Below are 16,323 nucleotides of genomic sequence, written 5' to 3'. Positions count from 1 at the left end.
TTGCCAGAGCAATCAGGCAAGAGAAAGAAATAAAAGGCATCCAAATTGGGAATGAAGAAGTTAAATTATCACTCTTTGCAGATGACATGATGCTATATATAGAAAACCCTAAAGACTCCACCAAAAAGCTATTAGAAACAATCAACGAATACAGTAAAGTTGCCGGCTACAAAATCAACGCACAAAAGTCCATTGCCTTCCTATATACTAACAATGAAATCTCAGAAAAAGAAATACAAAAAACAATTCCTTTTGCAATTGCAGCAAAAAGAATAAAATACCTAGGAATAAACTTAACCAAGGATGTGAAAGACCTATATGCTGAAAACTATAAGACATTTTTGAAAGAAATTGAAGAAGACACAGAGAAATGGAAAGACATTCCGTGCTCATGGATTGGAAGAATCAACATAGTTAAAATGGCCATATTACCCAAAGCAATATACAGATTCAATGCAATCCCCATCAAAATCCCAATGGCATATTTTAAAGAAATAGAACAAAAAATCATCAGATTTGTTTGGAACCACAAAAGACCCCGAATAGCTAAAGTAATCTTAAGAAAAAAGAACTATAATGGAGGTATCACACTTCCTGACTTTGGCCTGTACTACAGGGCCACAATAATCAAAACAGCATGGTATTGGCAGAAAAACAGATACATAGACCAATGGAATAGAATTGAGAACCCAGAAATAAAACCACATAAATATGGACAGATAATTTTTGACAAACAAGCTAAAAACATACAATGGAGCAAAGACAGCCTCTTCAATAAATGGTGCTGGGAGAATTGGATAGCCACGTGCAAAAGAATGAAACTGGACTGCTATTTGTCACCATGTACCAAAGTTAATTCAAAATGGATCAAAGACTTAAGCATAAGACCTGACACAATAAACTGCATAGAAGAAAACATAGGTACTAAACTTATGGACCTTGGGTTCAAAGAGCATTTTATGAACTTGACTCCAAAGGCAATGGAAGTAAAAGCTAAAATAAATGAATGGGACTATATGAAACTTAAAAGCTTCTGCACAGCAAAAGAAACCATTGACAAAATAAAGAGGCCACCAACTGAATGGGAGAAGATTTTTGCAAACAGTGCCTCCGATAAGGGGCTAGTATCCAGAATATACAAGGAACTCGTGCAACTCAACAACAAAAAAACAAACAACCCAATTGAAAAATGGGCAGAGGACTTGAAGAGACATTTCTCCAAAGAGGACATACAAATGGCAAATAAACATATGAAAAAATGCTCAACATCACTAATCATCAGAGAAATGCAAATCAAAACCACATTGAGATATCACCTCACCCCAGTCAGAATGGCTATCATCAACAAGACAAATAGTAACAAATGTTGGAGAGGTTGTGGAGAAAAAGGAACACTCATACACTGTTGGTGGGAATGCAGACTGGTGCAGCCGTTATGGAAGGCAGTGTGGAGGTTCCTCAAAGAATTACGAATAGAATTGCCGTATGACCCAGCAATCCCTCTCCTGGGTATCTACCCAAAAAATCTGAAAACATTTAGAGATAAAGACACGTGTGCTCCAATGTTCATTGCAGCTTTGTTTACGGTGGCCAAGACATGGAAACAACCAAAATGTCCTTCGATAGATGAATGGATAAAGAAGTTGTGGTATGTATACACAATGGAATACTATTCGGCAGTGAGAAAAGATGATATAGGAACATTTGTGACAACATGGATGGATCTTGAGAGAGTAATGCTGAGCGAAACAAGTCAGACAGAAAAAGCAGAGAACCATGTGATTTCACTGATATGTGGTATATAAACCAAAAACAACAAAAGAACAAGACAAACAAATGAGAAACAGAAACTCATAGACACGGACAATAGTTTAGTGGTTGCCAGAGGGTAAGGGGGGTGGGGGGGGAGGTGAGGGTAAGGGGGATCGAATATATGGTGATGGAAGAACTGACTCTGGGTGATGAACATACAATGGGATTTATAGATGATGTAATACAGAATTGTACACCTGAAATCTATGTAATTTTACTAACAATTGTCACCGCAATAAATTTAATTTAAAAAAAAAATCAACATTGAGTGTACAATTTTTTCCTTTACATTAGTCTATAATAAACAGTGCAAAATAATGCACAGAAGGTCTCTAAATACTATTCTACATAAAAAGTATCAGGACTTCTGGAGGGAAATAACTAATTCCAGGTTTGAGATAGGAAATAAATAAGATGAGATTGTGTTATATTGTTGTGTCAGCAAGAAAACCATCAGAGAATAATGGAATTATCTCAAAAATACATAGAGCATCAAAAGTTAATAGTAACTACAAGTGTTTGAAACACATTGAATCTGTTTTTAAAATCCTGAGTTTATTAAGGATACTGAAAGAGAGATAAAGACCTGCCTCCCAGTCTCAAAGAAAACGTTGGATACTATTTGAAATAAATTAGACATCAACTTCTTACTCTGACAATTAGCAATTAAAAGAAAAGAACTCAGTACTTCATTCTGCTTTTCCTGTACAAACTATTTCAGGTCAACCAAATAACCCTAGATTGATGAGAGCAAGTTATTTTCACAAGGTATACAATTAATAACTGTAGAAAAATGTAGAAATAAACGTTGAAAATCACAATTTTATAACCTCTAGTGAAGTAACAAATCAAGCAGTGATTCTCAGTGAGTGAAACATTAGCTGAAAGACTGGTGGGAACTTTGTAAAGGAGTTCAGGCTGCACTCACGTGAATCCTCTAATCAGTTTCTCAGCATCCTCGCCAGTATTTGGTGTTATCACTATTTTTTACTTCAGCTGGTCTAATAGGTGTGTAATGATATCTCATTGTGGTGTTAATTTGCATTTGTCTGATTGCTAATTAAGTTAAACATCTTTTCCTGTATTTATTTGCCATAATCTCTTTGGTGAAGTGTCTGTTTAAGTTCTTTGTCCATCTTTTAATGTGGTTGTTTCCTTATTATTGAGTTTCCAAGTTTTAAAAATATGTATTGTGGATACTTTCTACCCATCATCACCTGCTCTTTTCTTTTTCTTTATGGTGTCTTTGGCAGAGCAAAAGTTTTCAATTTTGATTAAGTCCAATTTATCAATTTTTTCTTACATGAATTGTGCTTTGGTGTTGGATTCTAAGGAACTCTTTGCCTAATTTCAGCTCATGGAGATGTTCTAAGTGTTGTTTTTTTTCTAAAAGTTTTGTTTTAGGCTTTACATTTTCATTTACGATCTGTTTTGAGAGTCTTTGAATAAAGTGTAAGATGGTTAATTTTTATGCATATGGGTGACCAGAGGTTCCAACATTTGTTAAAAAGACTCCTTTCTCCAGTGAGATTTTGTACCTTTGTAAAAAATCAAGTGGCCATATTTATGTGGGTCCATATCTGTCCTATTTATTAGGTTCCATAGACCTGTGTGTATTTATCCCTTCACCAATAACACATGGACTTGATTACTTTAGCTTTTTAATAAGTCCTAAAATTGAGTAGCGTGATTCTTTCAACTTTTTTTCCCCTCAAAATGGTATTAGCTACTCTCGTTCCTTTTGGTATTGCCTTGTCTATATCTACAGAAATTCTGCTGGGAGTTTTATTGATATTGTGTAAATCTTTAGATCTCTGAGGAAAATTAACATCTTATATCAATTCTTCTAATTCATATAACACAGTATATACATTTATTTAAGTCTTCTTAGGTTATTTCATCATCGTTGTGTAGTTTTCATTATTCAGATTCTGTACGTTTTGTTAAATTTTTACCTATTTCATTTTGGGGGAAACTCTTGCAAATTATTTTTTTCAATTCCTCTTTCCAATTGTTCTTTGTCTTTATTTTTAAGCAGTTTGATTATAATGGGTCTGGGCAGGGTTTCTTTGGGTTTACCCTCTTTGGGGGTTCACTGAGTTTGTCTTTATTTGTGTATTTCTATCAGATAATTTGCCAAATTTGTGACACGTTCAGCTATTACATATTTGAATTCTCTTTCAGCACCATCACCTTTCTGCGGTCCTTCTGAGACTTTGACTAGTTTAGGCATTTTGTTGTCCCACAGGTCCCTAAGGCTTAGTTCATTTTTTCTAATACTAATATATATTTTTTCTTTTAGCTGTTCAGAGTGAATAATTTCTGCTAGTCTAATTTCAAGTTCACTGGACTCCTTCTTTTGTCATGTCTGCTCTGCTATTGAATTCAGAAAGTGAGGTTTTGTGGGGTTTTAATGTTTTTAGCTATTGTGTTTTTCAATTCTAAAATTTCCCTTTGATTCTTTTTGGATTCTATTTCTTTGCTGATACTTTATTTTATTTTATATTTTATACAGACACATAGTTTATGTACTATTTTTCTTGTGTACTTTTATTCCAAAAGAACTGAATTTACTTTAAGATTAGTAAATACACTATTTAAAAAAAATAAAACATTAATTCCACTGATACTTTATTTTAATATTTGATTCAGGAGTGTTCTTCATTGCTTATCTGAGCATTTTTCTCATAGCTGTTTTAAAATCCTTGTTAGATAATTCCAACATCTTTGTTATCTCATCATTAGCATCTGTTGATTTTCTTTTCCCATGTAAATTGAGATTCTTATGGATCTTCATATGCTAAATAATTTGGATTGTGTCCTCAGTGTATTTTAAGTAATACATTGAGACGCTGACTGTTATTTATATACTATGGAGTATGTTGCTATTATTGTTTTAACAGACACTTGACATGTTTAGGTCTAACGATTGGGGGGAAAATGAGAGAGAAAAAAAGTCATATTTTTCTTACTCTCTTTGTGCTTTAGGAGTTCTATTTTCCTCTCCTCCAGCCAGAACTAGTAGATTTCTCATGGCTGTCTATCTCTGCCTCCCAGTGCTCACTTTTAGGTTTCAAGTTACATGGAGAACAGGTCAGGGAATACTGGAAGGGGTAAAAGGTTCAATTATCACTGGGTCAGTGGTACTTTTATTTCTGGTTTTCCACACTGCCCCTCCTGCTGATGTTTACTTCTCTGAGTTGTCAAACACCTTTCCATGCAGTCTGTTCAGATTTTATACTTGAATTCAATATGAGATAAAGGGAAGCATATGTTTACTTTATCTTACCTGGAAGGAGAAGTTTCAAAGTAAACATTTTAAATTGTTTGATATTTATTCAAAAATCATATTTAAAGAAAAACACTTTGTAACAAAAATTCAACAAATACTCAACTATATCAAATGTTCTTGACAATAGTTTGAGTACAAAAATAGCCAATAATTGATCACTGAATTTAGCAATATGAAACTTATTGGTAATCTTGACCAAATATTTTTTGGAAAAGTGGTAGGGACAAAAGTCTGGTGGGAATGGGTTCAAGACAGAATTGGATGAGGAAAGTAAATATAATGACTAGAGACAACTCTTGAATTAACCAGTTATGGTTTTAGAGAGCTGAGGCATTAAGGCCTAGTATTAACCATTAATTCATTTAAGCATCCATTTACCTGTTCATTCAATAAAGATTTAGTACCAGGCACTTCTAGACACTGGCAAAAGAGATGTAAACAAGACAGCCTTTGCCCTCATGGAGCTTATGAGGCTTGACAATTAAGATTGAGAACTTCTTGCAGTGATGTTGCTAAACTTTTATTGATATCGGATTCTTCTTTATGAATATGTACCAATTGGACAAACAGCTAACCAAGGTTACTATTTGGAAGTTCTGAAAAGGCTATGTGAAAAAGTTTGACGACCTGAACTTTTCCCCAACAATTCATGGCTTTTGAATCAGATTTGTGTGGAACCACAAAAGACCCTGAAGAGCCAAAGCAATCCTAAAGAAAAAGAACAATCCTGGAGGTTTCACACTTCCTGATTTCAGCTTGTATTACAGAGAAACAATAATCAAAACAGTGTGGTATTGGCACAAAAACAGACACACAGACCAATGGAATAGAACTGAAAACCCAGAAATAAGCCCACATAAATATGGACAGATAATTTTCGACAAAGAAGCCAAAAACATACAATGGAGAAAAGACAGCCACTTCAATAAATGATGCTGGGTAAATTGGAAAGCCACGTGCAAAAGAATGAAACAAGACTGCTATCTGTCACCGTATACGAAAATGAACTCAAAATGGATCAAGGACCTAAACATAAGACTTGAAACAATAAATTGCATAGAAGAAAACATATGTACTAAAGTTATAGACTTTGGGTTCAAAGGGGATTTTATTAATTTGACCTCAAAGGCAAGGGAAGCAAAAGCTAAAATAAATTAATGGGATGACGTCATAGAAATAGTGGTGTGAGGTGAGCCTCTTGAAATTGCCCCTGGAATTTACAACAAATTGAACAACTATAATTCCACAAAGGACTCCCTGTGCAGCAGACGGACAAGACTAAGAGACTCAACTGAAATCATGTAAAGGTGGGCAAACTGGGCAAGCAAGGGAGGAGGGAAGTGGAAAGTGCGGAGACATGGGCTTCTTAGGCATAGGATGCAGACTGGAGTGCACAGCTCCGACCTGGCTGCATTCCAGAATTTTCATAGCAGTGGGAGAGGGAAGAATTCTGACTGCTAGTGCTATGCTTATGGCTCACAGTCCTGCCTGAGGGATCAGCATGTAACACAGCTGAATCCAACGCACATGACAGAGACCTCAGAGCAAAGACTAAGGAAAGAAGGGTGAAAACAGAGGTTTAAGCCCTCACTACCAAGCAGAGGACAGAAGGCATAGGAACGGAGCCCAGCTGACCCCTTCCTACACTCTGAGAGCTCATCCCAACCCCACCTGTCCAATGCTAGAAGCAGAACGGAAGCAGTGTCAGATCAAAAGAACAGAATATTTGCAGTTCTCAGAACTGTGGCCCACAGCCACGAACTCACAGCCCAACTAGTTCCAGTGAAAGGGAGGGAGCCCTAGGTGCAGGACTGGCTGTACTGGTGGTCGCTGCCATTACTCACAGTTACCTCGCACAACCCATGTTGCCCCTGCCCCCACCTATCTAGGTGGATCCTTGCAGTGGGAAACAAAGCCAGCTACTGAAACACAAGGCCCTGAATCTGGTGCTGGAAGAGCTTTGGAACTTCAGAAGCTTTCCACGTCCCCCAATGGAGGCAGTGGCCGGAGACCCAGGCAGCCTGCTCACAGAGAAGAAGCCCACCTCCCAGGGAATCCCCCCATTGTGTGAGAAGCCTGAACAGTGCAGAGAAAATATAACACTACAGCATGAGAGAGAATTAAAGGCTTCAGTTGGAAAGAAAATAAAGCATTCTACCAACACCTACTGGAAAGCAAAAAAGAGACCTCTTCTTACAAACCTGTTGCAGTATCCACTCCAGTACATGCCCAGGAAGAGAAATAATAATTCATTAATTACCATGAATAAGCAAGGTAACAAGGCAGCTCAGAAAGAAAATGAAAAGTCTCCAGAAAATGAAATTAAAGACTTGGAAATATATGACTTAAATGACAGAGAATTCAAGATAGCAGTTCTGAAAAAACTCAACGAGATGCAAAAAAAGAAAAAAAGAAAAGAAAATCACAGACAGGCAGTTTAATGAACTCAGAAACACAAAGAACAAAATGAGCATTTTACCAAACAGATTAAAATTTTTAAAATGAACCAAAAAGAATTTCTGGAGATTAAGAACTCAATAAAAGAAATGAAAAATGCAATAGCCAGCTGAGGTAATTGAGCTGACCAGACGGAGGAAAGAATCAGTGACATCAAAGATAAAAATCTGGAAATGACACAGATTTAGGAAGAGAGAGACCTGAGAGTTAAAAGAAATGATAGAACTCTACAAGAACTTTCTGACTCCATCAGAAAGAGCAATATAAGAATAATGGGCATACCAGAAGGAGAAGAAAGAGAGAAGAGAACAGAGAGTATATTCAAACAAATAGTCGATGAGAACTTCCCAAACTTGTGGAAAGAACTGTATCCTAGAATCCAGTAAGCAAATAAAACACCTAATTATCTCAACCCCAAAAGGCCTTCTCCAAGACACATTGCATTGAACCTGTCAAAAATTAACAACAAAGAAACAATCCTCAAGTCAGCCAGGGAAATGAAGATGGTAGCCTACAAAGGAAAGCCCATTGGGTTATCATCAGGTTTCCAGCAGAAACTCTACAAGACAGGATGAAGTGGACTCAAATATTCAAACTGTTGAAAGAGAGAAATTATGAGCCAAGAATAATATATCAAGCAAAGATATCCTTTAGATATGAAGGAGAAACAAAGACCTTTCCAGACATACAGAAGCGAGAGAATTTTCTAACACATGACCTGCACTACAGGAAATATTGAATGAGGCTATTCAACCTGAAACAAAAAAGCAAAAGAATACAAAACCATGAGTAGTATTAGAAACACACAGACATAAGCAGAAAATGGCAACCCCTCTACCAAACAAGACACTGTACACTTAAACATAACATACAGGGTAAAGAAGAACATGAAGCACTTAAAAAAAAAAAAAAAAAAAAAAAACAGGAAGAAGACAACTTGCTATTGCAGTTCAGAAGTAAACTCACAGCATAAATAAGAATAATTTGTCACAACAAAAACATATAAGGGGAGAGAGTAAAGGTCTGAACCGGCACAAGGGAATAGAGAAGGGAAGCATGCTGAAGAAAATGGTATACTCTAAATATTAAACTTTCTTTTACAGAAACTTAATGGTAACCACTCAAAAAAAATCCAACACTGAAATATATACTATAAAAAAAGAAGAAACAGAACAAAAAATCATAGACTACCACCACACTGAAATAATAGACAGAAACAAAAAGGCAAAGAAAGAAAGGAGACACAATCTTACCAGAAAACCAGAGATAGAATGATAGGAAATCCTGATATATCAATAATCACCCTAAATGTAAATGGACTGAACTCACCAATAAAAAGTCACAGAGCAGGACATTGCATAAAAAAACAAAAAAAACAAAAAAAAACTAAACGAAGCCATATGCTTACCCCAAGAGACACAGCTCTGCTACAGGGACAAATATAGACTCAAGGTAAAAAGGTGGAAATTGACACTCCAAGCAAATGGTATTCAGAGAAAATCTGGTGTAGCCATACTGATATCAGATGAAACAGACTTCAGGATAAAAAAGTAACAAGAGGCAAAGATGGACATTTCATAACAGTAAAGGGGACTACATGACAAGAACACATAACAGTCATCAATACATATGCCCCCAATCAGGGAGCACCGAAATATACCAAGCAACTACTAACAGAACTAAAGGGAGAAATTGACCAAAACACAATTATACTAGGGGACTTAAATACATCATTGACAGCTATGGATAGATCATCCACACAGAAAATAAATAACGAAACAGCAGCCCTAAATGACACATTAGATGAAATGGACATAATTGGCATTTATAGAAAACTTCATCCTAGAACATAAGATTATACATTCTCTAGTGTATGTGGAACACTCTCAAGGATAGAACATATATTGGGACATAAAATTAGCTTCAGGATATTTCAGAAGATTGAAATCATACCAAGCATATTCTCTGATCACAAGGCATTGGAATTGGATATCAACTGCAAAAAGAAAGCAAGAAAAACCACAAATATGTGGAGACTAAACAAAATACTTTTAAGAAATGATTGAGTAAAAGAAGAAATAAGAGGAGAGATTAAAAGATACATAGATAGAAATGATAATGAAAATATATCCTACCAAAACTTCGGGATGCAGTGAAAGTAGTTTTAAGAGGGAAATTTATATCATTATAGGCCTATCTCAAAAAAGAAGAAAAATCCCAGATAAACAACCTCATGTCACACCTTAAAGAATTAGAAAAAACAAATGAAACCCAAAGTCAACAGAAGGAAGTCATAGCATAGCTAAGTGAAATAAGAACAAAAAGACAATAGGAAGAAATTAATGCAACAAAGAGCTGGTTCTTCGAAAAGATTAATAAAATTGACAAACCCTTGGCTCGACTCACTAAGATAAAAAGAGAAAAGAAGCAAATAAACAAAATTAGAAATGAAAAATGGGAAGTTACCATGGATGTCACAGAACTAAAAAGGATCATCCAAGAATATTATGAAGGGCTATACGCCACCAAATTCAATAACTTAGAAGAAATGGGCATGTTCTTAGAAACACATAGCCTTCCTAGGCTGAATCATAAAGAATTGGAAAAGATAAATAGATGGATCAACAGTAAGGAAACTAAATCAATCAACCAAAACCTTCACAAAAGCAAAAGTCCAGGACCAGATGGGTTCACTAGTGAATTCTACCAAACATTCAAAGAGTGTCTAATATCTGTCCTACTCAGACTCTTCCAAAAAATTGAAGAAGAGACAATATGCCCTAACTAATTTATGAGGCCAAAATTACCCTGACACCAAAACCTGGTAAGGATAATACAAAAAAAAAAAAAAAAAAAAGAAAATTACAGACAAATATCTCTGATGCATACAGACGCAAAAATCCTAAACAAAATTCTAGCAAATTGAATGCAACAATTTATTAAAAAGATTATACATCACGACCAAGTGGGGTTCATCCCAGGGGCACAAGGATGGTTCAATATACGCAAATCCATCAATGTGATACATCACATAAACAAAATAAAGGACAAAAATTATATGATTATATCAAAAGATGCAGAAAAATTGTTTGACAATATACAACAACCATTTATGATTAAAACACTTAATAAATAGGTATAAAAGGAAAATACCTTAACATAATAAAGGCCATATATGACAAACATCCAGCTAATCTCATAATTAATGGTGAAAAACTGAACCCCTTTGCTCTATGTTCAGGAACACGACAGGCCTGTCCCCTATCACCTCTGCTTTTCAACATAGTGTTGGAAGTCCTTGCCAGAGCAACCAGGCAAGAGAAAGAAATAAAAGGCATCCAAATTGGGAATGAAGAAGTTAAATTGTCACTGTTTGCAGATGACATGATGCTATATATACAAAACTCAAAAAGCTATTTAAAACAATAAACGAATACAGTAAAGTTGCTAGCAACAAAATCAATATACAAAAGTCCGTTGCATTCCTATGTACTAACAATGAAATCTCAGAAAAAGAAATTTTAAACAATTCTTTTTGCAATTGCAACAAAAGGAATAAAATACCTAGCAATAAACTTAACCAAGGAAGTGAAAGACTTTTACACTAAAAACTATAAGATATTTATAAAAGAAATTGAAGAAAACATAAAGAAATGGAAGGACATTCTATGTTCATGGATTGGAAGAATCAACATAGTTAACATGGCCATATTATCCAAAGTAATATACAAATTTAATGCAATCCCCATCAAAGTCCCAATGGCATTTTTTAAAGAAATAGAACAAAAAAATCATGAGATTTGTTTGGAATCACAAAAGACCACGAATAGCCAAAGCAATCTTTAAAAAAAAGAACAATACTGGAGGTATCACACTCCCTGACTTCAGCTTCTTTTGCAGATCAGCAATAATCAAAACAGTATGGTATTGGCAGAAAAACAGACACACGGACCAATGGAATAGAATTGAGAACCCAGAAATAAACCCACATAAATATACACAGATAATTTTCAACAAAGAAGCCAAAAACATACAATGGTGAAAAGACAGCCACTTCAATAAATGATGCTGGGTAAATTGGAAAGCCACGTGCAAAAGAATGAAGCAAGACTGCTATCTGTCTCCGTGTATCAAAATTAAAATGGATCAAAGACATAAACATAAGATGTGAAACAATAAACTGCATAGAAGTAAACATAGGTACTAAACTTACGGATTTTGGGTTCAAAGAGCATTTCATGAATTTGACCTCAAAGGCAAGGGAAATAAAAGCTAAAATAAATGAATGGGTCTGTATCAAACCAAAAAGCTACTGCACAGCAAAAGAAACTATCGACAAAATAAAGAGGCAACCAGCAGAATGGGAAAAGAATTTTGCAAACAGTGCCTCAGATAAGGGACTAATATCCGAAATATACAAGGAACTCATACAACTCAACAACAACAACAACAAAAAAAACCCAATTAAAAAATGGGCAGAAGACCTGAATAGACATTTCTCTAAAGAAGACATACAAATGGCCAACAGACATATAAAAAAAATGTTCAACATCACTAATCGTCAGAGAAATGCAAAGAAAAACCACAATGAGATATCAGCTCACCCCAGTCAGAATGGCTATCATCAACAAGACAAATAGCTACAAGTGTTGGAGAGGCTGTGGAGAAAAAGGAACCCTCATACACTATTGGTGGGAATGCAGACTGGTTCAGCTGTTATGGAAGGCAGTGTGGAGGTTCCTCAAAAAATTACGAATAGAATTGCCATATGACCCAGCAATCCCCTCTCCTGGGTATCTACGCAAAAAATCTGAAAACATTTATGCATAAAGACACGTGTGCTCCAATGTTCACTGCAGCTTTGTTTACGGTGGCCAAGACATGGAAACAACCAAAATGTCCTTCGATAGATGAATGGATAAAGAAGTTGTGGTATATATACACAATGGAATACTATTTGGCGGTAAGAAAAGATGAAATAGGACCATTTGTGACAACATGGATGGATCTTGAGAGTATAATGCTAAGTGAAATAAGTCAGAAAAAGTAGAGAACCATATGATTTCACTGATATGTGGTATATAAACCAAAAACAACAAAAGAACAAGATAAGCAAATGAGAAACAGAAACTCATAGACACAGACAATAGTTTAGTGTTTACTAGAGGGTAAGGGGGAAAGGGGTAGTAGATGAGGGTAAAGGGGATCAAACATATGGTGATGGAAGGAGAGCTGACTAGTGATGTATTACAGAATTGTACATCTGAAACCTATGTAACTTTACTAACAATTGTCACCCCCCATAAACTTTAATTGAAAAAAAGAGGGTAGTCCAAATGTCTCAGGTGGTTGGAATGCAGTGCTCCTAATGCCGAGGTCGCTGGTTCGATTCCCACATAGGACAGTGAGCTTCGCTCTCTACAGCTAAGATTATAAACATCGGTTCTCCCTGGAGCTGGGCTGCCGTGAGCTGCCAGAGGTCGGCGTGAACTGCTGTGTGCTGCCGTGGGCTACCGTGTGCTGCCATGTACTGCCAGTGGCCAGTGAGTGGCTGGCAGCCATTGTGAGTGGCTGGCAGCCGGCGAGAGCTGCCGTGAGCTGCTGTGAGCGCCGACCAATGATCAGTGACCGACTGCCTCGGCTGGGGGAAGCGCAAGGCTCATAATACCAGCATGGGACAGGGAGCTATATCCCACACAACTAGACTAGGCTTGAACCACATTGGGGGGGGGGTTGAAAAAAGGAGGGGAAAAGAATACTTTGTAGATGGCACTGTATACTTCCATCAGGAGTCACATAATGTTAAGTTGCCTCTCTTGTTAAAATGTTAGTAGCAATTGATTTTTGCTAGATCTATGAATCCTTTAGTGGTTGATGAAATTAGCTATAATATATCTAATCTGGGAAACTTCCTCTTATTTCTGAAAAGGTTACAGTGGTGTGCAGTTGGAAGTTTCATTTTGATTGCTTCAATTTTCTCAGTGAAATTGGAAGGAAGGTCATCAGCTCAAATGAGGAGATACAGCAAAGACATTGGAGATTTAAAAAGAAAAAAGTATGAAATAGACATTTGGGAGGATGGGAACATGATTGGACTCAAGAAATTTAGTGTGATTACCAGGTAGTACTAAGAGCACAGATGATGTGCATGGTCAAGAATTGTAACTAAGACGAGTAAGCATGGTTGTGTGCTTTTCTCAAGCAACCTTCAGCTGCATGGATGCAGAAAAAAGCAGGTGAAGAATTGGATTTAAGTAGGATACAGTTTTGGAAGGTGAGTACAACAAAGAAGAGGGCAAGAATATTGAGGGTATGTGCAAGGGGGTGATTATAATCATGAACCATGAAATTTGAACTAGGTAAAGTGGGAAATGAAGGCATGAGAATGATGCAGAATCATGACAAATGGATACAGTCAAAGGAGTGCATATCCTGTAAAGGTTGAAGAATTTAAAAAGTCAAGTACTAAAAAGAAATGTGCTGGAGAGACAGGAAGTGTCGAAATGTTTAAAAATTGAAATGGAGAAGGGAATGACTAGGGCTAGAGAAATATTAGGGGAGTAAGTGGCTGAAGTGGAGTGAGGGACAAGATCCCTGGAAGAGAGGACATCAAAGAAATTAAAGGCCAAAGTATTGAAAAATTCATTACTATAGATATTGATATCATTAAGTGTTATGATATTTAGTGGGCCAGAAGCTAAACTCCTCAAGGAATGAGTGGTATAACTCCAATAAGGAGGGGTGGCAAAATATAAGCTCTATGTAGATAGGGACTTTTGTCTGTATTTATTATTGTTGTATCCCTAGCTCTTAGAATACTACCTGGCATATAGTAGGGTGCTCAATAACTAATCGTTATATGAATGAATGGTGAATGAATGAATGACTCTAAATTCAAATCTGGGGAACATTTACGGAGTAAATTATCTCTAAATGGTCTGTAAGCAGCAATGAGGTATAAGAAGGACATCTAATCTACCTGTAGGACAATTGATTTGAGAGGTGTGAGAAACAAAACAGCTGCCACTTGATAGGACTTTAGGGGATGCAGTTTCTTCATGGGACAGCTAGAGTTCCTAGATCAAGAAGGTGAAAGGAATGATTGTTCAGAAAAGAGGCTGAAGATGACGTCAGAAACATGGCAGCATGAGGGGCACTCCTTGAGCTCTCGCCTTGAAGGTACAACAAGTTGAACAGCTATAATTCAACAAAGGACTCCCTACGCAACACACAAAGATGTCTGAGAGATCTGCGCATCGAAACATATGAAGGTGGGTGAATCAGGGCAAACAGGGGAGGTGAGAAGGTAGAAGAACAGAGAATGGGAACATGGGACACAGCCTGGAGCTCACTGTGGGCCTGGGAGAGGGGAGGAGTCAAACTGCAGGTGCACAGTCTGTGACCTCAGCCATTCTGCCTGAGGGATGAACGTATAATATGGCTGAACCCAGTGATCAATTGTGGCAGAAACCTCGGGGCAAAGACCAAATACAGACGTGAAACAACCTCAATGCCAGGCAGAAAACAAAGCAACAGAGGCTAGCCACCTCTCCGCACCCTGCTAGAGCTTGCATCCCCCACACCCTCCCAGTGTTAACAATGGGCCCCAGAAAAAATATGATATCAGTGATGGATTAAAGAACAGAATATCAACAGCCCTGAGAACTGGAGAGACTGTTCCTGAGTGGTAGATGTACAGTGCAGATCATTCCAATGACCAGGGAGGAGCTACAGGGGTGAGGCAGCATTAGTCGGGCAGTAGCCATTACTTGGAGGTGAATAAAGCCACAAACACACGTGCCACCTCTCCCAGCCCACCAAATCCCACCTTTCCCAGCTGATCCCAGCAGAGGCAGCCAGAGCTGCTGTGGTGCATAGGTCAGCACTTGGCTGCAGGGGCAGCACTGGGATTTCAGGGGCTCAGAAACCCATCACTCACCACATCCTCCCACAGGGGTGGTGCCCTGATACTGAAGCAACCTGGTCACTTACAAGATGCCCACCTCCCCAGGAAATCTCCATCTGTGTGAGAAGCCGAAATAGCACAAGAGAAAATAAAATGCCCCAGCACTACCTACTGAAGATAGAGGGGGAAAAAAAAAAGAACCACTTCATATGAACCTGCTGCAGAATTCACACTCGTAGATGCCCAGGAAGAGAAATAATCCATTAATTGCTATGAATAACCAAGATAACAAACCAGCTCAGAAAGAAAATTAAACACCTCCAGAAAATAAACTTAAAGACAAGGAAACATGTGACTTAAATAACAGAGAATTCAAGATTTCAGTTCTGAAAAAACTCAATGAGATGCAAGAAAACTCAGATAGGCAGGTTAATGGACTCAGAAACAAAATCAATGAACAAAATGAATATTTTACCAAAGAGATTGAAATTTTTTAAAAGAACCAAATAGAAATTCTAGAGCTGAAAAAACTCAACAAAAGACGTGAACAATGAAATAGCAAGCATAGGAAGCAGAGCTGAACAGATGGAGGAAAGAATTAGTAATATCAAAGACAGAAATCTGTAAATGATTCAGATGAGAGAAGAGAGAGATTTTAGAGGTAAAAGTAAGCAGGGAGGGGGGTGGTAGATGAGGGTAAAGGGGATCAAATATATGTTGATGGAAGGAGAACTGATTCTGGGTGGTGAACACACAATGGAATTTATAGATGATGTAATACAGAATTGTACACCTGAAATCCATGTAACTTTACTAACAATTGTCACCCCAATAAACTTTAATAAAAAAAAGAAAT

Source organism: Rhinolophus sinicus, chromosome 18, assembly GCF_057876585.1.
Source record: "Rhinolophus sinicus isolate RSI-liver-muscle chromosome 18, RSI-T2T, whole genome shotgun sequence".
NCBI classification, from domain to species: Eukaryota; Metazoa; Chordata; class Mammalia; order Chiroptera; family Rhinolophidae; genus Rhinolophus; species Rhinolophus sinicus.
The sequence above is the reverse complement of the archived record's forward strand: the minus strand, read 5'-3'. Positions refer to the sequence as shown.